The following is a 27,538-nucleotide window of genomic DNA, read 5'->3' on the forward strand; positions in this document are numbered from 1 at the left end:
CTGTTTCCTCTCATCCTATTGCTTAAGAAAAGAAGGAAAGGGGGGGAGGGGAAAAAGGAGGGAGGAAGGGAGGGGGGAAGTCCCACTAACCCCACCTAGACATTACCAGTATCGGAGGAAGGCACTTTACCCTGCTTTTACCTTTTATTTCCTTTTTTTTTTTTTTAATATCTGCACCTGCCAGCACTTTGTAATTAATGACCAATTAACGGCCGATCCTAATTCCTCAGCTCGCAGCTGGTTACCCATCACTGGGATGCTCCCGGGGGATGCTGCTCCACCCTACCCCGATACTGGACCACCGGGACTGGGATGCTCTTGGGGGGAGGGTACCACGTCTCCCCTCCCCGGTCGCCGCACCGGGGCTGCGGCCGTAGGGCGGGGCGCGTTTCTTTCTCCTCCTCATCTTCATCATCATAATCCTCCTCCTCCTCCGCTGCGCGGAGCCGGGGCGGGGCGGCCCCTGCGGCAGTGGCTCTGCCCGGCTCCGCTGGTGCGGGTTGCTCCGCCGGGTGAACGGCGGAGCTGGAGGGTAACCGGCCATGGATGGGGGGGGGGCGACCGGAGCGATGCGGGGTCCGCCGCCCCTCTAGGCTCGCCGGGGGAAGAGGTGAGCTGGGGTGGTGGGGTTTAGGGGTGCGGGGGGGGTTGCGGTTCCCCTCCATCCTTTACCTGCTGCCTCACCAGAGCATCACTGGGGGAGATGGGGTGCTCCTTCCCCCTTCCCCCCCCCCCCCCCCCCGAAATGTTCATCCTCCGGACTTTCTGGCTTTTAAGATTCTCGGCATCGTGTAGGGTAAGAATGAATACCCTGGGACCAGCCAGAGCGATGCTTTCATGATTTTTTTTTTATTTCTTTCCCTCCCAGTTCTTGATAAATTGCAGTGTCATTGTCAGATATGCCTTCCGTTGCTGTGCTCGGTTTTAACGCTTCACCCTGAAGACAGAGGTGGGATCCACCCTTACCGTTGAGAGGCATGCATCGGGTCTGTGAGAATGCAGCTTGAGCCACTGAATTTGAAGCACAAGTGGATTTTTACAGGGCAGAAGGGTTCCTAGTGGGCAGTTCGGATGATGGTTACCGATGCTTTCATCTTGCTTTTCATGCATTTTTGTTCCTTTTCTTCGGTACTTGGATGGCAAGGTACGCCTGCTTGGTTTGCAATCCTATTTTTTTTTTGCAGGGTCTTGAGCACAGCATGTCCTTTACGTGGTGGTACAGCCCAAGGATGGTGTGTTGCGGAGGGGTGTAAAAGGCCACAGCGAGCTCGCAATCGCAACCGGTGTTAACATTGGAGTGAAACAACCCTTTAGGCTCGTTTGCTCTCTGGCGTGGAGGGGGAGCGTATAGCGTTCGTGTCAGGGGTGACAGCGTTGTCATTGAGACCAGCTAAGGTGATTCTCCACAATCGAAGTGGTGAAAAGACTGCATGGACCGTGGAGCCAGACTGAGTTTGCTCAAACAGGAGGAAATCTCCTCCGACAGCATGCTGGGGAGCAGAACAGCATAGGAACTGGGGGCCTTGTTACCAAGAAAATCAGTTTGAGAATGGGGTTGTGTTTTTAGCAAAGGAAGATTTTGTTCTAAAAGAGCCCCAGAATCTCCTATCATAGCTGATTTTTTCTTTTTTTTTTTTTTTTTTGCATTCTGCAGCTGTGAGTGAAAACTTTTGCTATGAAGCATATAGGGTATTTAATCTATTTTTAAACCTTAAAAATACCTTCTGTAGTCTTTAAAAAAAAAAAAAGCGGTGGTTGTACTTAATGCTCAATTTTTTTATGTGCCTGGATGATCATAATTCACAGGCAACTGGCCATTCCCCCCCCCCCCTTTACATAATTTAGGAAGAAATTATATGTTCTTAATCTTCTGTATGATTTTCTAGGTTGGTAAACCGGGCAACTCTGAGATTGCCAGCATTGCTGCGGGCAGTGCAGCATTTTCTCTCTGCTACCTACTGGCTTGTCTGATGCTGGAGGATTTTTCTCCAGCGCAGGGCTTGCTCACCGCGTTTACCGCGAGAGGGCCCATTCTGCGCCTGGTTTTGGTGATGTGTGTGTGGGAATGGAGCTGCCTCACACTGGACCCACGCTTTTCCTGGGGGGGGAATATCTCATCCCCCACCTGGGCTTTGCACTGATGCTCCTAGGGCTGGTAGATCTGTGCTGTTTTCGGACCTGTCAGGATGTTTTTAGAAGTGGATTGCATTATTGTTATAACCTAATGCTTGTAGCGGAGCAAGGAATCACTGGAAAAAAATCCCACCCTCCTGTAGTTGGGGTTGTCAATGCTTTTGTTCAAAATCTTCCATGGGAAATAAGCGGCATGTTTAAGATGCCCCTTGTTGCCACGGGAGGTAATGTCCTACTTGGAGCTGGCAGGTGTGAGCTTAACGGTGAGTTATGGGCATCATTAGGAAGGCATTCCTGCGAGTGGGTTGTCTTGCAATGTTTGCACTTCCAGTTTGCAGGTCAGAGCTGGTGGTTGTGCGCGGTGGAGTTCTTGTACTTGCTTCAAATGAGGTGTGTAATGTGGGTTTGTTGGGGGGAAACCCTTAGGTTAGAAAAAGGATGATTATGCTCATCTCCTCTCCCCTGCTGCCAGAAAACTCCACCAAGCAATTCTTGCATCAAGCTCATTGCCACTGATGAGGATGGAGGACTGCTCTTTAGAAAGAGATCCACGGTCCTGAACTGCAGAGCGAGGGAGAGGTTCTAGCGTGTCCTTTGGCATCAGATACTCCTGTAGACCTGACAAAGAGCTTGGATGGCTGCAAGACAAAGGTCTCCAGGGGCGCTGCACTATGGCTGCCAGGAACTTGGCATGGCAGCTTGTTTGAAGGCTAAATTAGCAAGTTTACAGCCTGAAGCTTCGTTGGTGTTGGCTCCTGGCAGGCAAGGCAGAAGCAGTGTCTTCAACTCTCTTGTTGGCCTCAAGAGCAAAACTTTCTGCTCGGGTAGAGCAGGTTCTGCTGTTCCTGGTAGTGACGTGAATGGGGTGGGTTGCTTCTGAGAAATGTGCTCCCAAATAAGCATGGACCATTCTCACGTCACACGTCTCATCAGGTCTTGGCCTTTTTGGTGATGGAAAGTTTTGGTTTCTCTCCAAAACAGGTGTTGGTTTTGGATGTCTGAAATTCAGCTTTGAAAAGGAAGTGATTGTACCTACTGATGTCCCCCCTTTGGAGGGGAGAGTTTGTCCAGAGGGAGGTTTGTTCCAAATCAGCCCTTCTCCACCACTCTGAGAACAAGGACCTTCATAGCTGAAGCTCCTGGCATGGGGGAAGGGAAGAAATTGCAGATTTCTGTTGTGTTGTTTTTTTTGGTTTGTTCCCCCCTCCCCCCCCCCCCCCCCCCCCAAAAAAAAAAGGAACCTAATGAAAATTTCCCAGGACTTTTTTTTGTCTTTCTTGCAAAAGCTTCTTTTTCATTAGGAGATTCAAAAACCAGGCAGGGAACTTCAAGCTGTTCTTATCTTTTTCAACCAGCTCTACTCGCCTGTTCTGGTGGTGGGCGTTTGGAGTGGGTTTTCCCACAGACTGTCAATGAAATGCCACAGTGACAGCTTCTTGGCCCATCAGTATAATCAGGCTGATCAGATTACTCCCTCCTTTATAAAAAAACCCATATAATTTGCTTGAATTAATTAGGTATTAAATGACTGGATATAGATATCAATTTTTTTTTCCCAATACTTTCTGTGTACCCCAGGTTGGGACATTGCAAGGAGACACTGAACACTCAAATGAGGATGATGCAGGTGGCTTTCCAGGTGGGCTCCTTGTTTGGTCAGAGTCTTTGGATGATGTAGGAGATGGATGGACAAAAGCTAAATGCTTCCTATTGCATCTGCAGATATGACAGCATGTGTGCATGCCTCAACCAATCCCTGGTCCCCACCACAGAAGAGTTTTAGGTTGTGGTTGAAATGAAGGTGAACCTGGCGTGGGCCAAGTAGTATTTTATTTGCTGTTTGAGCTCCACTTGGTTGCAACTGGATTTCCACTTGTTGCTTCTGCTGTTGCAGTTGACCACTGTCCTGGGAAGGGTTCATGTGTTGGTTATCCCTTAAAGGGAATAAAAAAATCAGGCTTCTGACAGATCATTGCAAGGTGAACACCTCTCCTTGGGGTTCACAGTTTATGTTCACAGATAGGCCACTCACCAGCCCAAAATTGGGATTTGTTTGGGTGGGGTTTTTTTCTCCCAAGTGTTGTTTGCCAGCCTGCTCGTAGGCTGCCTAAAGCAGAGAGCATGACTTCACAGCAGATGTTTCTCATTGAACTTATTTTAGAAAATGGGGGGGGGGGGGGGGAAATCATTGTCATCTGCATGAAAGATTTTTCACTAATGTAACAAGGAAAACATTTCTATGGATTGAATTAATGGAGTTTTGTTGCAGTAGGAAATACTGGACAAAGGAAAATTCTTTGTAATCTCAAAAGAGAAGCTGCACTTTTTTTTTTTACTTTAAATTTTTTTGTAACAAAGAGAATCTCCACTTCTCTGATCCAACACTAAGCTCTGTGTTCTTTTCTAGAAGAGCAATTAGTTTGGGAAAACTGGCAACACTTAGCCCCAAAATGACAGGAGTTCACCATGAAGCAGACTGTCTTTGAAATATGTGCATATTCTTTTCTAATCAGTAACAATCACACTTCCAGATAGATTTCAAGGATCACTGAACCTCTGCTGAGCCCTGTCATATGCACTGACTGCAATCCTGCAAAGACCAAATATCTCCTCTCACTGCTGTTCATTCTTTCACTTTTCTTATTCAAAGCTGAATTATTAATATTCTTATGGATGTTCTGTGACACCCAACCGGTTTCAGCCAGGCTTTTGTAATGTAAAAGTGGGAAGTTTTTGTTAAACTTCAGTCTTGCCTGATGGTCGCAGCTTGTTATTGTTTAAGGTGCTTGCAAGCGTATGCTTCATACGGTATCTAAAAAAAACATTTTGTGGTACCTTTGTATGATTCTTATCTTTAAGTTTATTGAAATAATTGTATGTGACTTCATGACTCTCCTTAGTACTCAAAATCTCAGCAATTTCAGAGCAGCTTGTGGTACTTGTGTACGTCACGAGTTTGCTATTTCTTGCTGCACTGGCCTTTAAAGGGTGCAGGTAACGTTGACCTCCGCTTGCCTTTGAACTTCATGAGCTGGGAAGTTCTGGAGTTGTGGGGAGGAGTGGAAGGGATGGGAGGTGGGAGGGAGGGAGACAGGCAGCTTATAAGAAAAGCTTTTCAATTGCTATACTAAAAGAGTTAACAGCTTGTGCTCATGTCGCTGATGGGTTTTTTTGGGTTTGTTTTGGTATCTAATGTGAGGTGGAATCAACTCTTAGATGGATATGCTTTGTATTTTGGAGGTGTATGTGCTTGTCTGTTTTCTGGGATGAATGCTGGGAGCCCTGGCTGTGATGAAAATGTGTATTGATTGGAAAATATCTTCTGGGATCCGGTTTAGCAAAGTCAGCAACTTGATTTCAAGCATGGGCAAACCTGCTCACCATGGTGGACAAACAGTAAATGAAATGTGTGTTGGTGCAGAGATGCATGTCTCAGAATGCATCAAGGAGGAATATTTCTCTGGGAATTGGTGTCGTTCTGTTCATAGTGCCTATCTTCTGTATATCACAGTAAAATGGTGATGTAACTTCTGCTTTGACTTTATATATGCAAGGTAGAGCTGGAAGGTGCAGCCTGGCTTTCATATTGCAAGAAGACCTTCCACGTTTGTGCTGAAGTCTCTCTACTTGTGTTGCTGGCTTGCTTAGATTATTTTGCCAGATGACCTTTATGTTCAGAAAGGGCTTTTTTTTCTCATTTTACTGTCTCTGAAAACAGTTTGGACTTAGCCTATTGCTTCAGGTCATGACTGAAGCCAGAGAGAAGCATGATTTGGGGGTTGGACTAGATGACCTTTGGAGGTCCCACTCCAACCTAAATTATACTGTGGGTTCATGGGATGTAACAGCTGTTAAAACGGTAGTGTTTTCTTGGTGTGCTCTGTGTGAGGCTTTTGCATTTCTGCGTAATAAATAACGATGGGAAACATTGCTTTTGCAGTGCATTTGCCCATCCATGCTGGTTGCAAGCCAAGTCTGGACAGGAGGTCATGTAACTACATGACCATATAAACTCAACCTGGTGTGACAAACTGTTGTCCCCAAGCATGGTGCTGGCTGGGGCTAGGACTGCCTCAACCACAGCTGGTGGTTCCTGCTGGGAAGCTGGTTCATGTCCTTTAGATGTGGAACACGGGGAGCGTGAGCTGTAATCTGTTGGCAAAATACTGTGTGTAGGCGTACTTAAAACTATACTTGTTATGAGCATGAGCCCTGCCCTGTATATTGGTTAGACCTGAAAAAAAGGGTTGAGAAAATTGCATTTAGCACCAGCTGGTAATCTTCTGCGAGACTTGGATCCACTGCCCTGTTGTGCCTGGAAGTAACGAAGGTTGTTCTCCTGGAGAAGACCCTGCAAGGAAAGGCGACTGCCACTTGGCAGGAGGTCTGTGATGGCTGCAAAGCAGCTGAGCATCCTTCGGGAGCTGCAAAGTTCAGTAGCAAAAGGGCAGCAGGCTCCCTCTGTGGTGGGCTCACAGGCATTTTTTTGCTGTGGAAAAACAGTGGGGTCGAACAACCGCATGTTTCCTTTTCTTTGTGGTTTAAAAACACTGATCTATTTAGACTTGTTGCTAGAATTGAACCTATTTCTTTCTACTCCCTCCACTTCACCACCACAAGAGACTTGAGGTACGGAATAGCTCTTTGTTTCCAGCTGGAACGAAACATGGTTCCTGGCACGAGTTCCCTGGGTGACGTTTTCACGAATTCAGAAATAGCCGTGCTTGGAGCTGCCATCTGTCCTGCTCAGCTGCTGCTGAGGCAAAAATATGTGCAAAACCTCTTCTTTTCAGTGTGAAGAGATCATGGGTTCCCTTCATGCTGAACACACTCGAAAGAGCAAGGGTGCTTTGAGTGGTTCTTGTTCCCCTGATGGCTTGTCAGGGATGGGGGGTTTTTTGGTGTGGTTTTTTTGGTTTGTTTTTTTTTGTTTTGTTTTTTTTTAATTAGACAAGGGTTCTCAGAGCAATGTAATTTCCTTTTTTTTTTTTTTTTTTTTTTTTTTTTTTTTTTAATCTGAAAAATGAGATGGGTAGGATGAATGGTGATATGTAGAGCTCCATGCTACCCATCAAAGGGATCGGCAGTAATGCTGTCTTAAGGAAGGCTGTTCCATCTACCAGAGGCTGATTATTTTTGTAGCTTCTAATGATTCATTAAACCAGAGCTTGAATTTAAGAGGAAGTTGTTTGGGGGGTTTTGGGGTGATTTGGGGTTTTGGGTGGGGTGGGTTTGTTTTTTTTTTTTTGGTTTTCTTGGTGCTAATAGGAGCTTGCTTGAGGTGTGAAACACCAAGATTCATGCATTCTTCATGCAAAGTGGGTTACAAATGCTTTCAGTCTTCAATATCTACTGTATAAAATCACTAGGTAACCCAGAAGAGCATAGCTCACTCCTGCTTTCCCATGAAATATGTTTTAAGGGCGTGGAGGATAAGGTGGACATGTTGTTTGGACTTGTCCTTTCAAACTGACCAGGCATGTGGCAGCCTTCAGATGCAAATGGAGCCTCTTAGCACTTACAAAAGAAGCCAGATTATTTAGCTTTTTTTTTTTTTCACAGCCCTTCCTTCTCTCACTGTAATTAGAAGCCATTTCTGTGTCTGAAATTACAGACTCTTAAATTCACCTGAGAGCAGATCCCTTTCACTGAATTCCCCAGTATTATTTATGCCATCAGCAACAGAGAGAAATCCTAGAATAGTGTTATTGCATGGCACTCTGACATTCTTATAGAGCTACTGATTTCGCTGTGATGGCACATTTTTCTCCTGTTCTTATTTTTCTGTCATGAAATGCAATATGCATAAGCAATGCTAAACCAGGTCATCAACATTAAGTTGTCTGTATTTGTGCCTGCTTAGTGCTGGCTTTCTGTGTTATATTAAGCCCAAAGTGTGTGTTCTTAGTTTCATATGATTGGTTTTGTTTTGGTTTTAATCAAAGGTGTGGTCTAGGGTGGCTAAATTATCCTGATTTAAGGTGAATTTCGGGTAGATGGATATAGAGGTTGAATTTGTGGATGTTTTCTTATCAGGCTGAGCTGCCAGAGCACCAATGAGCAACTAAATTGTAAGATTTTTTTTTTTTTTTTTTTTTTAGGGCCAGTGCTTCCTTCTAAAACACAGCTCCTTAATCCTTTGAATTCCATTGAATAGCAGGATGCCCTCAGGCTGGATGTGTATGTACATGGGTTCCCCCTGGTTTTGTATTTCCAAGGGATATTTGCATGAGAATGAGTAACGGTGCAGCATTTTTTGTGTCGGGATTCCTGTGCCAGAATGAATTGGCGTTATTCATAGAATTAATGCGAAGAAAGAGGAGATTTTGGCTGCTTCTTCCTTGCATTGAAGGAAGTCGTTTGACCCTGGTCTTGACCCGTTGTTGGCTGGGATGTGTAGGAGAGGGACCTTTGTCTGCAACTGCTGTGCAACACTGGGAAAGCTGTTGCCTTTTCTTGCAGCTTCTTTATCTTCTGGCTTTTACTTGCTTTACCTTTTTGAATTCAACCTTCCAAAACTGCCTGTTTTCTTGCTTATGGATGGCCACGAGCGGAGTGCGGCGCAGCGGCACTGTCCTACCACGTGTAAATATTTGGAGCCGTTCAGGCTGTTCCAAGATACTCGTCTTAATGCTTCATCAAACACTCGGGTTACCACAGCACAGGCCTGAGTGTGTGTCTTTAGGTCAAGTTTTACCCCTGAAATATTTTAGGATGACTGATGTCAGCAGCATGTGATTCGTTGAATTTTGCCTTTTTTTTTTTTTTTTTTTTTTTTTTTTTTTTTCTGGACATCTGCCTAGGTCAGAGGGTTGCTAGGCTGGATGGGTTGCCCAGAAATTACTTGTATTAAGGAAAGAAAAAAAAAAAAAACAACCCAAAACCAAAGAAAAAATAGAAAGAAAAGACTTGGCAAGGCTTTGGTTCTCTGTGACGCCACTCTTATTTCAAGGTACCTGAAGGGTCTCCTCAACCTGTAGCTTGTGGCACTTGTGGAGGCTTAATTCATTCTCATTTTGAAGCCTTGAATTTGTTTCTTTCCTCCAGTTCTGCTCTTTGTTTTCATTAAAAAAAAAAAAAAAAATTCTTCCTTGAGTCACCATAACTAAGATCTGAATTGCAAATTATGTTCCATCAGAGAAAAAAGAGGGGGTTCCCCAACCCCCTGACTAATCATACCCAAGCAGTGGAAGTCAGTAGTGCTATTAAAGGAGCCAGGATGGGAAAACCAAATGAAACTGGGTGTTTTTCCTGCATTAACATAACCGAGAATCGACGCTTAGCTCGCTTGCTTTTCTCTGAAATAAAATGCCTCTTCTAGGAATATTTTTATAATAGCGCTGGGCTGTCTGCAGCTTCTGAACTCATTCCTGTTGGCTAATTTCATAATTTCTTCCCCTGAACTTCCAATTTAGCACCCACACCTTACTAATTAGCAGAGTTATGAGCACTGGCAGGGAGTTCTTTGGCAAACTTACAGATTTCAGACAAGTATTTGGCTGAGATGGGCAGAAAAGTGGAGGATGCAGAAAACAGAGGTACTGTGAATTGTTCAAATGGCATTTAGGGGTCCTATTCCTCCTCCTTCACTTAATTAGAAGTGAAATCTGCTTTTATGCCACAGATATTATATATGTTACTTATATATGTATACACACACCACTTGCTGGCAGAGAAAGGTCCCACTTAAGTGGTGTGTTGCTTAGCAAGCCACCTTGGTTATTATTTTGAAGCAAAATAAAAATCCCTAAAAATGAGCTAGAGATGACAATGAGTGGCCTTGAGGATGGAGAGAATTCAGAACTGGTCTTTTATTTAGACGAGGATGGGAATAGTGGGAGCTGGATGCACAGAGTGGAGTAAAAGAGCCTGTTGGGAATATCTGCAAGAATCAGTGGCTTGATCTGTTTGAAGTTTTTGCTTTAAAATGTAGATCAGCCCTGTCTGTGAAGAGTGAAAACTACAGTCCTTGTCATGCTTCTGATTTGGGGGTGGGTGGGTTGTTTGGGGTTTTTTTTGGGGGGAGGGGGGGAAGTGTCCTTTTTTCTTTTTTCTTTTTTTTTCTTTTCCTTTTTTTTTCTTCTTTGTGAGGATGTGGTTGTGTGGTGGGTTTTGGGGTTGGTTTTTTAGTGGGTTTTTTGTGTTTGTGGCTTTGTTTTGGGTTTTTTAGCTATATCTGCAGCTGTCTTACATAAGTTGCTTAACTTTGCAGCTCTGGCAACCAGAGGGTAGGCTGCGTCTTTCCCTGGCGGGGCTTGGAAGCTGCCTATGTCCAGGCACATATCCTTTCTTTTAAGGAGGAATGAGCTAAGATTGGCTTTAACAGTTCACATGCTCCCTAAAACTAGTAAAGCCACTCCAGGTATGATTCCACTGCGCAATACAGCATGCTGCAAAAACATCAGATTTATTTCCAAAGCCAGGTTCGGCTGTGTCAGCATGCCACTGGAGGTGAATCAGCCCTGATGGAGCCAGAAATAATTAACCTTGGGTGCAGAGCTGTGCTAATGCAGCTGCACTTCAGTGAATTACAGCATGAGCAGCTCTCTGCCTGAAGTAGATACTTTCCCGGTTGCTCAGAGACCCATTTGGACTTCTCTAATCCTGTGGATGCTGGAGCTGTGCTGATGAAGAAGCATTCCCTGCCTCTGATAATATGAGGTCTTGCAGGAGATCCTTTGACCTCAGTACCGGGGAAGATTATGGAACAGTTTGTCTTGAGTGCGCTCACATGGCATGTGCAGGACAAACAGGGGATCAGGCCCAGTCAGCATGGGTTTACGAAAGGCAGGTCCTGCTTGACCAACCTGATCTCCTTCTATGACCAGGTGACCCGCCTAGTGGATGAGGGAAAGGCTGTGGATGTTACCTACCTTGACTTCAGCAAGGCCTTTGACACTGTCTCTCACAGCATACTCCTTGAGAAGCTGGCGGCTCATGGCTTAGACAAGCATACTCTTCACTGGGTGAAAAACTGGCTGGACAAGCCCAGAGGGTTGTGGTGAATGGGGTGAAATCCAGTTGGTGGCAGGTCACAAGTGGTGTTCCCCAGGGCTCGGTGTTGGGCCCCGTTCTGTTTAATATCTTTATCAATGATCTGGATGAGGGGATCGAGTGCACCCTCAGCAAGTTTGCAGACGACACCAAGTTGGGCGGGAGGGTTGATCTGCTGGAGGGCAGGAAGGCTCTACAGAGAGATCTGGACAGGCTGGATCGATGGGCTGAGGCCAACTGTATGAGATTCAACAAGGCCAAGTGCCGGGTCCTGCACTTGGGTCACAACAACCCCATGCAATGCTACGGGCCTGGGGAAGAGTGGCTGGAAAGCTGCCCAGCAGAAAAAGACCTGGGGGTGCTGGTTGACAGCCGGCTGAATATGAGCCAGCAGTGTGCCCAGGTGGCCAAGAAGGCCAACGGCATCCTGGCCTGTATCAGAAATAGTGTGGCCGGCAGGAGCAGGGAGGTGGTTGTTCCCCTGTACTCGGCACTGGTGAGGCCGCACCTCGAGTCCTGTGTTCAGTTTTGGGCCCCTCACTACAGGAAGGACATTGAGGTGCTGGAGCGTGTCCAGAGAAGGGCAACCAAGTTGGTGAGGGGCCTGGAGCACAAGTCTCATGAGGAGCGGCTGAGGGAACTGGGGCTGTTTAGTCTGGAGAAGAGGAGGCTGAGGGGAGACCTGATCGCTCTCTACAACTGCCTGAAAGGGGGTTGTAGTGAGGTGGGTGCTGGTCTCTTCTGTCAGGTGGCTGGAGATAGGATGAGAGGAAATGGCCTCAAGTTGCGGCAGGGGAGGTTTAGGTTAGATATTAGGAAAAATTTCTTTACTGAGAGGATTGTCAGACATTGGAACAGGCTGCCCAGGGAAGTGGTTGAGTCACCATCCCTGGAGGTATTCAAAAAGCACGTAGACAGGGTACTCCAGAACATGGGTTAGTGGGCATGGTTGATGGTTGGACTCGATGATCTTGAAGGTCTTTTCCAACCTAAATGATTCTATGGGCATGGTGGTGTTGGGTTGATGGTTGGACTTGATGATCTTAGAGGTCTTTTCCAAACTTATTGATTCTATTCTATTCCCACTCAGACCTCCCTAGCCCAATTTGCAAGGAACTAATGCTGCTTGGATATCTCTGTGTTCTTTGGAAAAAGGCTTTGTGCTTCAGTAAGTGCTGGCTGAAGGGGAATGTCCTGGTTTCAGCTGGGATAGAGTTAATTGTCTTCCTAGTAGCTGGTACAGTGCTATATTTTGAGTTCAGTATGTGAAGAATGTTGATAACACTGATGTTTTCAGTTGTTGCTAAGTAGTGTTTAGTCTAAAGTCAAGGATTTATCAGCTTCTCGTGCCCAGCCAGCGAGAAAGCTGGAGGGGCACAAGAAGTTGGCACAGGACACAGCCAGGGCACCTGACCCAAACTGGCCAAAGGGGTATTCCATACCATGGGACGTCCCATCTAGTGTAGGAACTGGGAAGTGGGGGCGGGGAATCGCTGCTGGGGGACTAGCTGGGTGCCGGTCGGCGGGTGGTGAGCAATTGCACTGCGCATCATTTGTACATTCCCATCCTTTCATTATTGCTGTTGTCATTTTATTAGTGTTATCATTATCATTATTCGTTTCTTCTTTTCTGTTCTATTAAACCGTTCTTATCTCAACCCACGAGTTTTACTTCTTTTCCCGATTTTCTCCCCCATCCCACTGGGTGTGGGGGGAGTGAGTGAGCGGCTGCATGGTGCTTAGTTGCTGGCTGCGGTTAAACCACGACAGGGAATTATTTGGCCCACTGTTTTTGAGTTGATGGTAGGAGGAGAGGGAAGATTTTTGAAGGCATTGGTATGATGGTCTCTGAGCAGTGACTATGTGAGTTTGCTGCAGATGGATATATATGACCTTGCAAACTTGTTTGGGACCTGGGTGGCTTCTACACTTGCCCTGGTGCTAGAAGAACATGTCACCTACAGGCTGTCTAAGTGGATCTGCAAAGCTTCATACATTCATCTGGAGACCTTGGAGCATCCCTGCTTCACTATCTGACATGGTTCACAGGTATACCAGGGCAAGTGCATGGGCCAAACCAGTGGTGATGCTGGACTGGAAGTGTTTGAAGGCATATGGGCATATGGGAATGATCTTCATTGCTGCTACGAGGTTAAATGAAGGGGATGATGCTAAATTTGCAGGGAAGGCTCTTGTGGTTGCATTCATACTGTTCCATGGAAGCAGAGCATGGTCTTTAAATGATTTTGCCCATTTATTCTGCCGTCTATGAAAATGGCTATAGCAAATGAAACACGGTAACGTTTTGTTTTCTCAGCAAAATTAGATATCGAAAGGTAAGCAGCTCTTGGACCATGCACTCAAAGACCAAATTAAATATACAGCTAACAGATTGTATGGCCTGACAGTGCACACCATGGGAGGAAACAATGGGCATCAGCAGATGTGGTCAGTTTACAGCTAGATACGCTAAATATTTTTGCACTCTAGAGGAAACCTGGTGATATTTCTTCTGCAGTGTCAGTTTGTCGTGGCTTTTTTGCAGGGGGGTGGTGTGGGGGGGCGGTCTGGGTCTGGTCTTGCACACAAGGATATGTAGACTTGGAGACCAAAAGGACATGTATGTCAGTGGCACATGGAGCATCCCACTGAGGTATGCTATATAAATATGCAAATAGCTTGTGTGGGTGGTGTGGAGAAGGGCAGATGGAGATGTGGATAGTTAAAGTGGCTTTTCCTGTGGTTATACAGTATGTAGCTGGGAAAATGATTTATTTTATATGGATATATGTTGGCCTGATGAGAGCTGTGGGTCTTGTTGCTGCTTTGTGCTTATTGGATGGACAGTTTTGTCCATGTTTAGCAGGAAATTTCCTCTGTCCCTGAAGTCTGCAAGGACATCTCCAGAGGGAATATACTTGATAGCAGAGTATTCTCAGAAGGAATATACCCCTCCCCTGGAAAGCACAGGGTGTCAATCCTACATAGAAAGCCCTGCTATCCTCAGGTCTGTTGATGTTTTGCAGGAATGCTTTGAAAAGTATCCTTGTTTGGTAGCGGAGGCACAGAGAAGGAACAGGAGAGGCTTATCTGGACCAGCAGGTTGTAAGCTGCTGATGCACCTTTCTCCCCCATCTTGCGGCTCTGAGAAATAAATCCAAACACTATTAAGGTGATAATACTAAAGCCCAGAAGTATCAGGACCTGAGGAAGAGGCCAGAGCATTTATCAAAACACACTTAAATGTTTTCAGCCTCCAGCCTTTCACACCATGGTATTGGAGAGATGCCTGCAGGTAATTCTGCATCTACAGGATTTAGACAGCCATGAGTGATGGGTTAGAGTCTATTAACTATGCAGAAATCGGATTTTTCTCTCTGGGGTTGACTGTCTTTGGTTAAAGCTCATGTAGGAGGAGTTCATTCACAGCTCTTTGGAGCGAACCAGCCATCCATGAGCGTCAGCGGTGGAGGTGTGGGCTTGGAGATGGCTTCTCTTTGCCTGGTCTGGCGGGCTCAAGGCTTGGGGAAGCCTCTGCATGGTTTGTTGCTTCCTTGGGTTTCCAGTAGCTGTGGGGAAAGCTGCTTCAGCTCTCTGGGTTTGCTAATATCTCCTGAAAGCAGGAAAAGTGGAAGATGCTGCGTTGCTTGGCAAAGTCAGCGACTGGGATCCAGGAAGGGCTGTGTTGCGGATGGAGTGACGCACTTCACTCATAAGAGAGAAGTAGCAATACCTTTATTGATATGAAACAGCAATTTAACAAAGTTTGACAGTAAATGCGACAGTGGTTTAACAAGATTTGATGGCAAGGTACACTTGAGTATTTACTGCATAGAGGACAGGGTCAGACAAAGCTGTTGGGGAGACCCTCCCATTGAGTCGTGAGGTTCAGAAAGGACCCCCTTGTGTTCTAAACTCCTTCTCAGAGGGGAGTTTAGGTGTGTCTGGATCCCAACTTAGTCAACGGTTTATGTCTAAAGGACTATATGTGCACAATCAATCCTTATTATATCACTTAGGGTTTCAAAGTTTAGCATGCTATTAAACACTTACCAAGAATCTGTTGCGGCAAGGACTTTCTCAACGTTGAGGAGTGACCTTGAGAGGTGTCCCTACTCAAGGGGAGATCCCAGCGTGCAGCCCGCTGCCATGCAGGAGAGCTCAACGGGCCCTGGGCTGTCCACTAGTTATGGAGTAAGATAATTGACTTATTTACATACTGACTACAGAAGTTGGTTTCTTCCAAATTTGGCCCAAGTTGGACGTTGACCAGCACTGTGGTTAGGTGGGTGCATTGCTCAATTTAGCCCTTGGCTATTGCGTTGTTATCTGTCTCCCCTAAATCCACGTGACCAGACGCATCCGTTATGATCAGTACTGGTGGTTATCATTTAAGCAGGGTCATGGGAAATACAGGTCAGGTTGGGGAGGTGGGGTGAGCACACCGCCACAGGCTACTGATGCTTAGCAGAAAATCAGGATTAACAATTATACAAGGAGCATATGGAAAGACTAAAGCAACAAGGCAATGCTAGGACCAAATAAATTTGATGGGGACCGTACTGTGTTGTTGTGCAGCCCTACGAATGCCGCAGAGGAAGCTTTCCATGCACAAGTCTTAACCTGCTGGAAAAGCAGCGCAATTTTTCTTTCTTTTTTTTTTTGGCTTGGTACAAGGCTTACCAGCTACAGTCTGGGGAAGATTGTCACTTTGAGAATAAGGTCAGTTCAAGAGGATTCTGGATGTTGAAATGCAGCTAATTCAGTCGGATGCGGCAACCCTGGGGTATCAAGAAGCTTCTGCTCTAGTATGGTAAATATCAATGTCACAGTCTTCATTACTTTTTACTCACTGGAATATAATCCTCCCCTAAAATGCTCTGAGAGATAAGATTGTGCCTAGACTTCCAGGTCTGCTTTTACATTTACATTTTCTCTGTGACATATGCTCTATCAGGAGCCATTTGCCTTTGTGTGGGTGCTTTTGGAAAAAAGACTTTTCTGCATCTCAAAGCATATTTGAATTTAACAAGAGGATGGTAATGCCTTTCCTGATATATGCTGCATCTTTTAAAGTTGCTTTCTTGCGTATATAATAGTCATTATTACTCTATCTCATTTTCTTTCTTTTCAGCTGTTTGCAAAGGTTTTTTACAAAAGCTGATTCACCAGTGACTACCATGTAATACAATAGTTGCTGCCTTTTTACATGGTGTTAAAATGAAGCTTTAAAACTGTGTCTATAAAACACCAATTTATCAAATCCTCCTGAAAAAGAGACTGTCAAAGCAGGGTTTTTTACATGTTTATTATATTATTATTAAAAGCTTGCAGAATATATGTTTATACTGGATGGTTCTAGCTTGCATCTGCATCCCTCAATGTCTGAGGGAATTTGAGGGATTAAAATTTTTTTCCTATTTTTTTTCCCTTTTAAATTTCTCACCCTTTTTGTTTCCTGCTTTCCAACATGTTTTCTAATGGCATTTGTGTGGCTATTGCTGCAAAAATTCAGCACTAGGATTCTTCTGTCAAGGTGTTCATTAACCTTTGAAGCAGTATGAATTCTAAGGCGGTGGTGGGGGAAATAAATCCCTAGCTGGGACCCAAAAAGACTGTTATTAGTTGCAGAGATTAATGAAGCTTGACACAAGCTGGATTTTGTTTGCAAGCATGCTCCTTTCCCTTCCTAGAAAGGGAGAGAACAAAACATTGATGCCTTTCAGTGGTACAGCGAAATGTGCTTCCTGCAAGTATTTGAGATATGACTGGGATAAGTGTAGAGTAAAAGTATGTCTTGGACTCCCTGGAAAAGCAAAAGGAAATAGTTGAAGGAGTTAATGGTAATTGTATAGTTGCCTGATACCTGTCAGCTGTGTCAGCTCATCCAGCTAGGGATGGTGCAATGCTTAGCTCCCAGAAGAGGATGTTGCCAAAGGAGAGGGTGGCTCAGAGGATGACTCGCATCTGGATGATGCAAATCCTTGCCTTGGGGAAGGTTTTAAAATAAAGGATGTAGAAGGACTATCATGAATTTCCCAAACAGTGTGGGGAAGGTGGAGCTGGAACTTGGGCTATGGGAGCATCTCAAGGCTGGTAGGGGACTTACCGACCTGGTGGTTTTCCATGAACCTGGCCAAGAGTTTGGTATGTTGTCCCCTTTGTGGTCTTCTGATGAGATGCACAGAGCAAGAGGGCAGCTTTCGCCTCTGTAAATGTCCGAGCCAGCTTTCCTGACTGCTTTCCTGCCAGCACGATGGCTCGGTGCCACACGTAGCTTTGGCAGAAGAGCCATCCAACACCAAGATGCTCAGATGGCCGAGTCAGGGGGTGCGTGGTCTCTGTAGCATGCTGACATCACCTCTCCTAGCCTTTCTTGCTTTCTGGCTGAATGACGACGTTAGCGAGCGTAGCTGGCTTTAGACATGTGTGGCAGAAAAAGACTTGACTGCAAGGTTCAAGCAAATGATTTATTTGAACTTCACTTACAGACTTAACACACCACTATTGCAGGTTTTACAGATACAATGGAGGAATGCACTATTGCAATTTTTAAGGCAAGAGTAGTACACTATTACAACCACAACCGATTCACAGACAACCATAAGCACACACGTGTTTACAAACTTAAAGCATAAACAATATTCACTTACCCCTCCAGGTAAGGGCTCTCAATCCCAGGGAAGTTACCTTGACCGGCGTCCCGATCAAGGGGGGAAGGGTTTCCTTCACAAGCCAACTGTATAGTTGGAGAAGTGACTCCCCCATTTCCAACCTGAATCTTAGAGTTTTTATCCCCTGACTTGTGGAATGGTGTATATGACTATGTCTGAGTGGATTATGATATATGCCTAAATGGATTATGTATATCTGAGTGGAGTTTCCCCTTATCTTTCCTTTGTTGGTCTGTGATTGTTTGAATACACAAGGTTGTCATTTGAAACTGAAGCTGAAACCCTCCAGGTTTTGTTGTTTTTTTTTTTAACCTTGCTTCCTCAGCAACTGAATAGTGGTTGGATTGAGACTCAGGGCATACTATTTGTTGAGGGATTTCAAGGCTCAGTTCAGGTTTTGGTTCTTTGAATGGCACAGCCACTGCCCTGTTTAGTTTAGGGTTTATCAGACAACCCAGGGCTAAGCTGTCTACACAGCTCCCCATGAGTCATCTCTGCAGAGAGACAGGGCCTCAAGGCAACCCAAGGCTGGGTCACTTTTGTAACCCCCCCCATGAGTCGCCTGTGTGCACTAGACATGGTGAAACTCATTTGTGAACTATGAGCCGGACAATCCACACAATATGTCCTTTCTTACTCTTTATGGGATCTCTCTAGGTGTGCGCAGTCACTTATCGAAACACGATACAATTTTTCAGAGAGTTCTCCGGTGGTTTGAGAATGACTGAATTATGTCAATCTGCATGCAGGAATATGAATGGAAATGTTTGGGATTTTAATGGGGTAGATGGGAATAAAGGTCTCAACTGGGTTAATGCGCCAGGAATTTGGAATATTGGTAGCTTTGACACAGGTGGTGTATGCAAAGCAGAGGCAGGAAGGCAGAGCTGCTTCTCTTGATGCAAATTTAGCCTGCTTTACAACATCAACTTTCACAGCTAGGCAAATCACAGCGATTCCCATAGAGGTTAAATGTTTTCCTTTGTAATTTTTTTTTTCTCTGTAAGCCAACAGCTTTGTGGCATTAACTAATTGGCTTTAACGTTGAGGGAGTTAAAGCAAAATAAATCCCCAAGTGCATGATTTTGTTCAGAATTAAAATGCATTCATTCATTGTAGATTAGTGGAGTTGGCTAATCCTGATTTGCAGCTGGGATTAAAAGTGGTCACACGAGGATTAAGTGCAGTTTAAATAATCTATTAGGAATGTAATTCAGATTAAATAGCTTGTGTTCTTGTAAAGGCAGTGTGGTTTGGATTACGGCACCTCTGTGTGGCGTGCTCTTCCCTTTCCTTTTCCAGAATGAAAAGTAAGACATTCCTGTAAGTCACAAACTGAGCAGTCATTCCCCAGCAGCTTTTTGGGTTTGGTTTGGTTTTTGGTTTTTGGTTTTTTGGTTTTTTTTTTTTTACTTTCCTTTTAGATTGTGCTTTGTGATGTGCATTTAATTCATTCCATGTTTCCCTACACTGTAAAAATATGAAATTTATAAAGAAAATATTCAATGTATTAGATAATCTAAAATCCAGCTTTGGTTGTGGTGGGGGGTGGGGTGTAAGTAAATAAACCAGAAAAAAAAGGTATTGTTCTGTGTGCTAGAAACTGTATTATTATTCAATAATGGGACATTACTCACCCACACAGATGGTGAAGTAAGATGAGAAAAGCAAGTGTTTTGGGACTGAATGGGGATAGAATTGCCAAAGAAAGATGCCTTCAGTGGGTTTGCTGGGAATTCAGGCTGAGAGGACCTTCCTAGAAAGAAGACCTTCCTAGAAGGACCGTTGTCCTTCTAGCTGGAATGATATCTCCTAGCAGGCTCCATAATGAATGTCATATGGAAGTATTCACTTCCATAGGTATGGGGTTTTTTCTTTCCTCTAGTGCAGTGACTTTTCCCGAGCCCCAGAACTCCTCCCCTCCGTTTCACATGGAGGGATGCTGTGATTGCTGATGCTGACACATATACAGAGAGCCCAAACTTGCCTTGGGTGCACATCTAGTATGCTTGGCAGCCTCCTGAATTGTCTTCTGATTCATTTTTCTGCTTAGGATGTGCTGGTTTTAAACCAGCTTCAGAGATTTCTTGGGGGGGGGGGGGGGGGGTGTCTGCAGAACAAGGATAAACCATGATGACCTACAGTGATGTGTTGAGAGACGGCCAGATGATGCACCAGTTTGTCATCATGTTTATTCAGAGGAAGCTTGCAAGCTTGCCAGATTTATGATTGTCCTGGGTTTAGCTGGGATAGAGTTAATTTTTACAGGAACCTGGGAGTTGGGGGGGCATAGCCGGGGCAGCTGACCTGAACTAGCCAAGGAGCTATTCCATACCATGTGACATCATGCCCAGTATATAAATGGGGAGTGGGCCGGGGGGAGGGTGCTCTCTCTCTCGCTCTCTCTCGACTTTCGGTGGGGGAAGTGGCGGAGCGTCGGGTCCCGGGTGGTGAGCCGTTGCACTGTGCATCACTCTTTTCTGTATACTCTTTCATTAGTACCGTCGTTGTTGTTGTAACTTTTTTTGCGTTGTCCCAGTAAACTGCCCTTATCCCAACCCTCGAGGTTCCAGTTTTTTTTCTTTTCTCTCCTCCGTCTCCCCCCTATCCCACCGGAGGGGGCGGGAGGAGTGAGCGAGCGGCTGCCTGGTCCTTTGTTACCGGCTGGGCTGAAACCACGACAGTCCTTTTTGGCGCCCAACGTGGGGCACGAAGGGTTGAGATAACGACAGATCTGTCCAGAGCGTGTTGAAACAAATTTGTCATACGCATTCCTTATATTAGATAAATAGATGTTAGTCACAATGTTGATTAATTTGTTTACATGGTGGCGTTTTGTAGGTCCTTATATGCTCTATGTATTGCCTGTAGTTACGTTTCTCACCTCTGGGAGAGTGATTGGGATTATCATTTTGCTGTACTGGGCAATGTCGACTTGTGAAATGATTACATCACTGGTCATGAGGTTAAGCTGGTATCTGTATGAGGCAGTGATATCGTTTCCATACTTTGGGCACCTTCTATCGGATTTTATTGGTAATTGCACCCAATCCATGGGGAAGTCGGGGGGGGATACTTCCCCCCGTCCGTTCGCCTCCCTTCTCTCCTTCCGACTAATTACAACAGCTTTTGAGAACTTTGAATATACTTGGGATGCACAAGCCAGTGTGCTGTTAGTGCTATGCCTCCTGAATATGTTTCAGGTCTTGTTTAGGGCTACAAAAAGGCTCTTTAAGAGTACCACCCAGAGATCTGCCCCAAAGCTGGATATTCATGGGTGGCACGGCATGTGGGAGGATATGGGCAGGTATCTAGAGAACTTCTCACCCCCCAGTGGCTTGGAACTTCACTCCCGAACAACTACAGAACCCTCATGAAGTGGTAGAATATTTGAAAGAAAAATGCTGTGGCTATTCCAAAGACGTACAACTCGCTGCACTGTGCTGGGCCCTGGCCAGTATCTACTAAACACTGCTTGATATTAGGCAGCACCCTCAGGGAGAAAAGGGGGAAAAGATGGAAAACAGGACAACAGGCACCATGGCTACCCCTACCCTGGCAACAGGCACCGTGGCTACCCCTACCCCGGCAACAGGCAGCGCGGCTACCCCAACCCCGGTGACAGATACTGCAGCTAAACCAGAGAACCAACCTGTGCCAGTATCAGTCGCCCCTGTACAGAAAAAGAAACACACAAAGAAATCAGTTCGCTCAGTGAGAGATGAAGATGAACCAGGGTCATCACGAGAACAGGAGGAAGAGGCAGAACCTGAAATAATCACCCGATCTCTATCCCCGAGTGAGTTGCGTGACATGCGAAAAGATTTTAGCCGCCACCCAGGTGAGCACATTGTTACCTGGCTGCTCCGATGCTGGGATAATGGGGCTAGTAGTGTGGAATTAGAGGGTAGGGAAGCCAAGCAGTTGGGATCTCTGTCTAGGGAAGGGGGCATCGACAAGGCGATTGGGAGAAAAACACAAGTCCTCAGCCTCTGGAGGCGACTTCTGTTAGGTGTAAAGGAAAGATACCCCTTCAAGGATGAAGTTACATGTCACCAAGGCAAGTGGACCACCATGGAGAGAGGTATCCAGTACCTGAGGGAATTAGCCGTGCTGGAGGTGACTTATAATGATCCAGAAAATGCGCAGTCACCCATAGACCCAGATGAAGTCCAATGCACATAACCCATGTGGCAGAAGTTTCTACGAAGTGCACCACCAACCTATGCCAACTCATTGGCAGTAATGTCCTGGAAAGAAGGCCATGGACAAACGGTGGATGAATTGGCTGTCCAACTCCGGCAATACGAAGGGAGTCTCTCTTCCTCCCTACGGACCTGTGTCTCGGCTGCAGAGGAATTGTCCCGAGAGTTCCAGCAATTCAAAGTGGATATGTCTTCCTCCCCACCTGTACAGGCCCGCATCGCAGCTATTGGGAGTAAGCATTCCTCTGCCCAAGAGAGAGGAGAGAGAAAGTACACACGACGGGCTAACCTGTGGTTTTACCTGCATGACCATGGAGAGGACATGAGGAAGTGGGATGGAAAACCTACCTCAGTCCTGGATGCACGGGTACGGGAGTTGCGAGAAAAAGCAACCAGAAAAGAGGATTCTTCTTGGAAAACTGCTGCTCCAGTTTCCTGTGAGCAGTCCCCCAGATGCAGTAGATGGGCTGATCACATTTCTGATCCTCTTGAAGGGACTTCTGATTCACGTGTGCGAAAAGTGAGTAACGAATATTCTAACCAGGATTAGAGGGGCCCTGCCTCCAGCCAGGTGGAGGAGAGGGACAACCGAGTCTACTGGACAGTGTGGATTTGATGGCCTGGCACATCAGACCCACAGGAATATAAGGCTCTAGTAGACACTGGTGCACAATGCACCCTAATGCCATCAAGTTATAAAGGGGCAGAACCCATCTGTATCTCTGGTGTGACAGGGGGATCCCAAGAGCTAACCGTATTAGAAGCTGAAATGAGTCTAACTGGGAATGACTGGCATAAACACCCCATTGCAACTGGCCCAGAGGCCCCGTGCATCCTTGGTATAGATTATCTCAGGAGGGGATATTTCAAGGACCCGAAGGGGTACCGTTGGGCCTTTGGTATAGCTGCATTGGAGACAGAGGAGATTGAACAGCTGTCTACCCTGCCTGGTCTCTCTCAAGACCCTTTGGTTGTGGGGTTGCTGAAGGTTGAAGAACAACAGGTGCCAATTGCTACCACGACGGTGCACCGGCGGCAATATCGCACCAACCGAGACTCCCTGATCCCCATCCATAAGCTGATTTGCCAATTGGAGAGTCAAGGAGTGATCAGCAAGACTCACTCACCCTTTAATAGTCCCATATGGCCCGTGCGGAAATCTAATGGGGAATGGAGACTAACAGTAGATTATCGTGGGCTGAATGAAGTCACGCCACCGCTGAGCGCTGCTGTGCCAGATATGTTAGAGCTTCAATATGAACTGGAATCAAAGGCAGCTAAGTGGTATGCCACAATTGACATTGCTAATGCATTTTTTTCCATTCCTTTGGCAGCGGAGTGCAGGCCACAGTTTGCCTTTACTTGGAGGGGTGTCCGGTACACCTGGAATCGACTGCCCCAGGGGTGGAAACACAGCCCCACTATTTGCCATGGACTGATCCAGGCTGCACTGGAAAAAGGTGAAGCTCCAGAGCACCTGCAATACATTGATGACATCATCGTATGGGGCAACACGGCAGAAGAAGTTTTTGAGAAAGGGAAGAAAATAATCCAAATCCTTCTGAAAGCCGGTTTTGCCATAAAAGAAAGTAAGGTCAAGGGACCTGCACAGGAGATCCAGTTCTTAGGAGTAAAATGGCAAGACGGGCGTCGTCAGATCCCTATGGATGTGATCAACAAAATAGCAGCTATGTCTCCACCGACTAATAAAAAGGAAACACAGGCTTTCTTAGGTGTTGTGGGCTTTTGGAGAATGCATATTCCAAATTACAGTCTGATTGTAAGCCCTCTCTATGAAGTGACCCGGAAGAAGAATGATTTTAAATGGGGGCCTGAGCAACGACAAGCTTTTGAACAAATTAAGCGGGAGATTGTTCATGCAGTAGCTCTTGGGCCAGTCCGGGCAGGACAAGATGTTATAAATGTGCTCTACACTGCAGCTGGGGAGAATGGCCCTACCTGGAGCCTCTGGCAGAAAGCACCGGGGGAGACCCGAGGTCGACCCCTGGGGTTTTGGAGTCGGGGATACAGAGGATCCGAGGCTCGCTGTACTCCAACTGAAAAAGATATTGGCAGCATATGAAGGAGTTCGAGCCGCCTCAGAAGTGGTTGGTACTGAAACACAGCTCCTCTTAGCACCCCGACTGCCAGTGCTGGGCTGGATGTTCAAAGGGAGGGTCTCCTCTACACATCACGCGACTGATGCCACGTGGAGTAAGTGGATTGCACTGATCACACAACGGGCTCGCATAGGAAACCCCAGTCGCCCAGGAATTTTAGAAGTGATCATGGACTGGCCAGAAGGCAAAGATTTTGGAATGTCGCCAGAGGAGGAGGTGACGCGGGCTGAAGAAGCCCCGCTGTATAATAAACTGCCAGAAAATGAGAGGCAATATGCCCTGTTCACTGACGGGTCCTGTCGCATTGTGGGAAAGCATCGGAGGTGGAAGGCTGCTGTATGGAGTCCTACACGACAAATTGCAGAAGCTGCTGAAGGAGAAGGTGAATCGAGCCAGTTTGCAGAGGTGAAAGCCATCCAGCTAGCGTTAGACATTGCTGAAAGAGAAAAGTGGCCAGTGCTCTATCTCTATGCTGACTCATGGATGGTGGCAAATGCCCTGTGGGGGTGGTTACAGCAATGGAAGCAGAGCAACTGGCAGCGCAGAGGTAAACTCATCTGGGCTGCCGCACTGTGGCAAGATATTGCTGTTCAGATAGAGAAGCTAGTGGTAAAAGTACGTCATGTAGATGCTCACGTACCCAAGAGTCGGGCCACTGAAGAACATCAAAACAACCAGCAGGCAGATCAGGCCGCCAAGATTGAAGTGTCTCAGGTGGACCTGGACTGGCAACATAGGGGTGAGCTATTTATGTCTCGGTGGGCCCATGATGCTTCAGGCCATCAGGGAAGAGATGCAACATATAGATGGGCTCGTGACCGAGGGGTGGACTTAACCATGGACACTATCGCACAGGTTATCCATGAATGTGAAACATGTGCTGCAATTAAGCAAGCCAAGCGGCTAAAACCCCTGTGGTATGGAGGGCGATGGCTGAAATATAAACAGGGGGAGGCCTGGCAGATTGACTATATCACACTCCCACGAACTCGCCAAGGCAAGTGCCATGTGCTCACAATGGTGGAAGCAACCACCGGATGGCTGGAAACATATCCTGTGTCCCACGCCACTGCCCAGAACACTATCCTGGGCCTTGAAGAGAAAGTCTTATGGCAACACGGTACCCCAGAAAGAATCGAGTCAGACAACGGGACTCACTTCCGAAACAACCTCATAGACACCTGGGCCAAAGAGCATGGCATTGAGTGGGTGTATCACATCCCTTATCACGCACCAGCCTCCGGAAAATTCGAACGATACAATGGACTGCTGAAAACTACATTGAGAGCAATGGGGGGTGGAACTTTCAAACATTGGGATACACATTTAACAAAAGCCACCTGGTTAGTTAATACTAGAGGATCCACCAATCGGGCGGGCCCCGCCCAACCAAGACTTGCACATACTGTAGAAGGGGATAAAGTCCCTGTAGTGCACATAAGGAGTATGTTAGGAAAGACAGTCTGGGTTAGTCCTCCCTCACGCAGAGACAAACCCATCCAAGGGGTGGTTTTTGCTCAGGGACCTGGGTACACCTGGTGGGTGATGCAGAAGGATGGGGAAGTTCGATGTGTACCTCAGGGAGATTTGATTTTGGGAGAGAATAGCCAGTGAACTAGGCTGTAGGATATTTAACTGCTAAATAACCTGCCAATGTATGTCATTGTATCTATAGTGTCTATATGCCATATCAAGGGTATTACTGTAAGAATTACCCAAATGACTGAAGGATGGACTTTGAAACTGAGCCAAGAACAACAGTGATAGAACTTGAACTGGCGCCCAGCAATTTCCTCAAGATCAACATCTTCGACCTGCAGACCAAGGGTGTGGGTTGCATCAAATGTACCAGCCAGAAGTTCCAGAGACAGCATACAACAACCCAACACCTCACACCATCTCTCTTATCCTGAAGAAGTGTTACAGCAGATGGAGCCCCAAAGTCATGGACTAAATAAAATTGATGGACACATTGGAGGGATAACCCATTGACTAAGGGAATACTATTTGTATGTGTGTGTGTGGGGGGGTCCATATACATATATATCTATATATAAGACAAGGAAAGTGGTAGTGGTTGATTGGAAAATGTAAGATCTGGGCATGATGTAAATGGTATAGAATAAGGGGTGGATAATGTCCTGGGTTCAGCTGGGATAGAGTTAATTTTTACAGGAACCTGGGAGGTGGGGGGGCATAGCCGGGGCAGCTGACCTGAACTAGCCAAGGAGCTATTCCATACCATGTGCCATCATGCCCAGTATATAAATGGGGAGTGGGCCGGGGGGAGGGTGCTCTCTCTCTTGCTCTCTCTCGACTTTCGGTGGGGGAAGTGGCGGAGCGTCGGGTCCCGGGTGGTGAGCAGTTGCACTGTGCATCACTCTTTTCTGTATACTCTTTCATTAGTACCGTCGTTGTTGTTGTAACTTTTTTGCGTTGTCCCAGTAAACTGCCCTTATCTCAACCCTCGAGGTTCCAGGTTTTTTTTCTTTTCTCTCCTCCGTCTCCCCCCTATCCCACCGGAGGGGGGCGGGAGGAGTGAGCGAGCGGCTGCGTGGTCCTTTGTTACCGCCTGGGCTGAAACCACGACAATGATGTTTAGCAAAACTGTGCAGTCTCTCCATTTTGAGACAGCCTGTTTAACCCCAGCGGGTGGCACTTGTCACAAGTACGTGGGCTTGGAAGAGACCTTGGTTTTACCTTGCCACCCCAGTGCAGGCTTCATCCGGTACCATGGGGTAGAGGGTGATGGTCAAGAATTTAAATGGCTCTCATTCATCATTGTTACAGGTTGTTTGGTAAACTATGTCCTTAAACGATAAAGGATTTCGCTTTACCTGATGCACTGTTTTCTCTGCCTGGGAGAACAGAAGAATTTTACTTCAAGAGTTTTGTTAATGCTTCTCAAGGTGATATAATAATTTATGTGAGAGTGGGAGAACTTGCTAAAGGGCTCTTAATGAGCCCTCTCCACTGTTATTTCATAGGACTGCAGCCTGGATAGTGCTTTTCATGTGTTTAAAGCAGCACTTGCCATCCCAAATTAGCATCCAGCTGTGAGCTGAGGGGTCATTTTGCACTACAGAAAAATAGCAGAACAGCACTCAGTGCTTTCTGGCAGGGGTTACCTGTGGCGTGGGCTCACCTGCTCCGTGTGGGTTCTGTGCCGAGCAGTCAGGTGTGGATTTGTTATGCTCGCTCAGCATATACTGCCCTACAGCATCACGCCTCTCTCTTCCCATTTCATGAGTATCCTTCAGCTGTAGCACCCTCCATACACTCCAGGACTGTTGCTTTGCCCTCTTCATGTGCTTATATCCTCACCCTCTTCAGCTGCAGTAAGTATAAGTATATGCCCTGAATTGCAAATTGTGTACTAAGCAAGGAGGTCACATTTTCTTTGCCTTGGTCA

General features: G+C 46.2%; 1 protein-coding gene across 4 annotated transcripts in view; it reads left to right on the plus strand.

Moving 5' to 3' along the window:
• The first annotated feature begins 423 nt into the window (after window positions 1-423).
• The window catches only part of LOC115337661 (leucine-rich repeat and fibronectin type III domain-containing protein 1-like protein), a 75,093-nt gene continuing 47,978 nt past the window's right edge, over window positions 424-27,538 (plus strand). For 2 of the 4 annotated variants that reach the window (XM_030006017.2, XM_041121751.1), the window contains exon 1: window positions 429-610. The gene's annotated coding sequence lies outside the window, so the exon portion shown is untranslated. Of the gene's footprint in view, window positions 611-27,538 lie in introns of all 4 variants that reach the window. The other 2 variants (XR_003922209.1, XM_030006018.2) reach the window with 2 other exon arrangements.

Source organism: Aquila chrysaetos, unplaced genomic scaffold (genome assembly GCF_900496995.4).
Source record: "Aquila chrysaetos chrysaetos unplaced genomic scaffold, bAquChr1.4, whole genome shotgun sequence".
Taxonomy (NCBI): Eukaryota; Metazoa; Chordata; class Aves; order Accipitriformes; family Accipitridae; genus Aquila; species Aquila chrysaetos.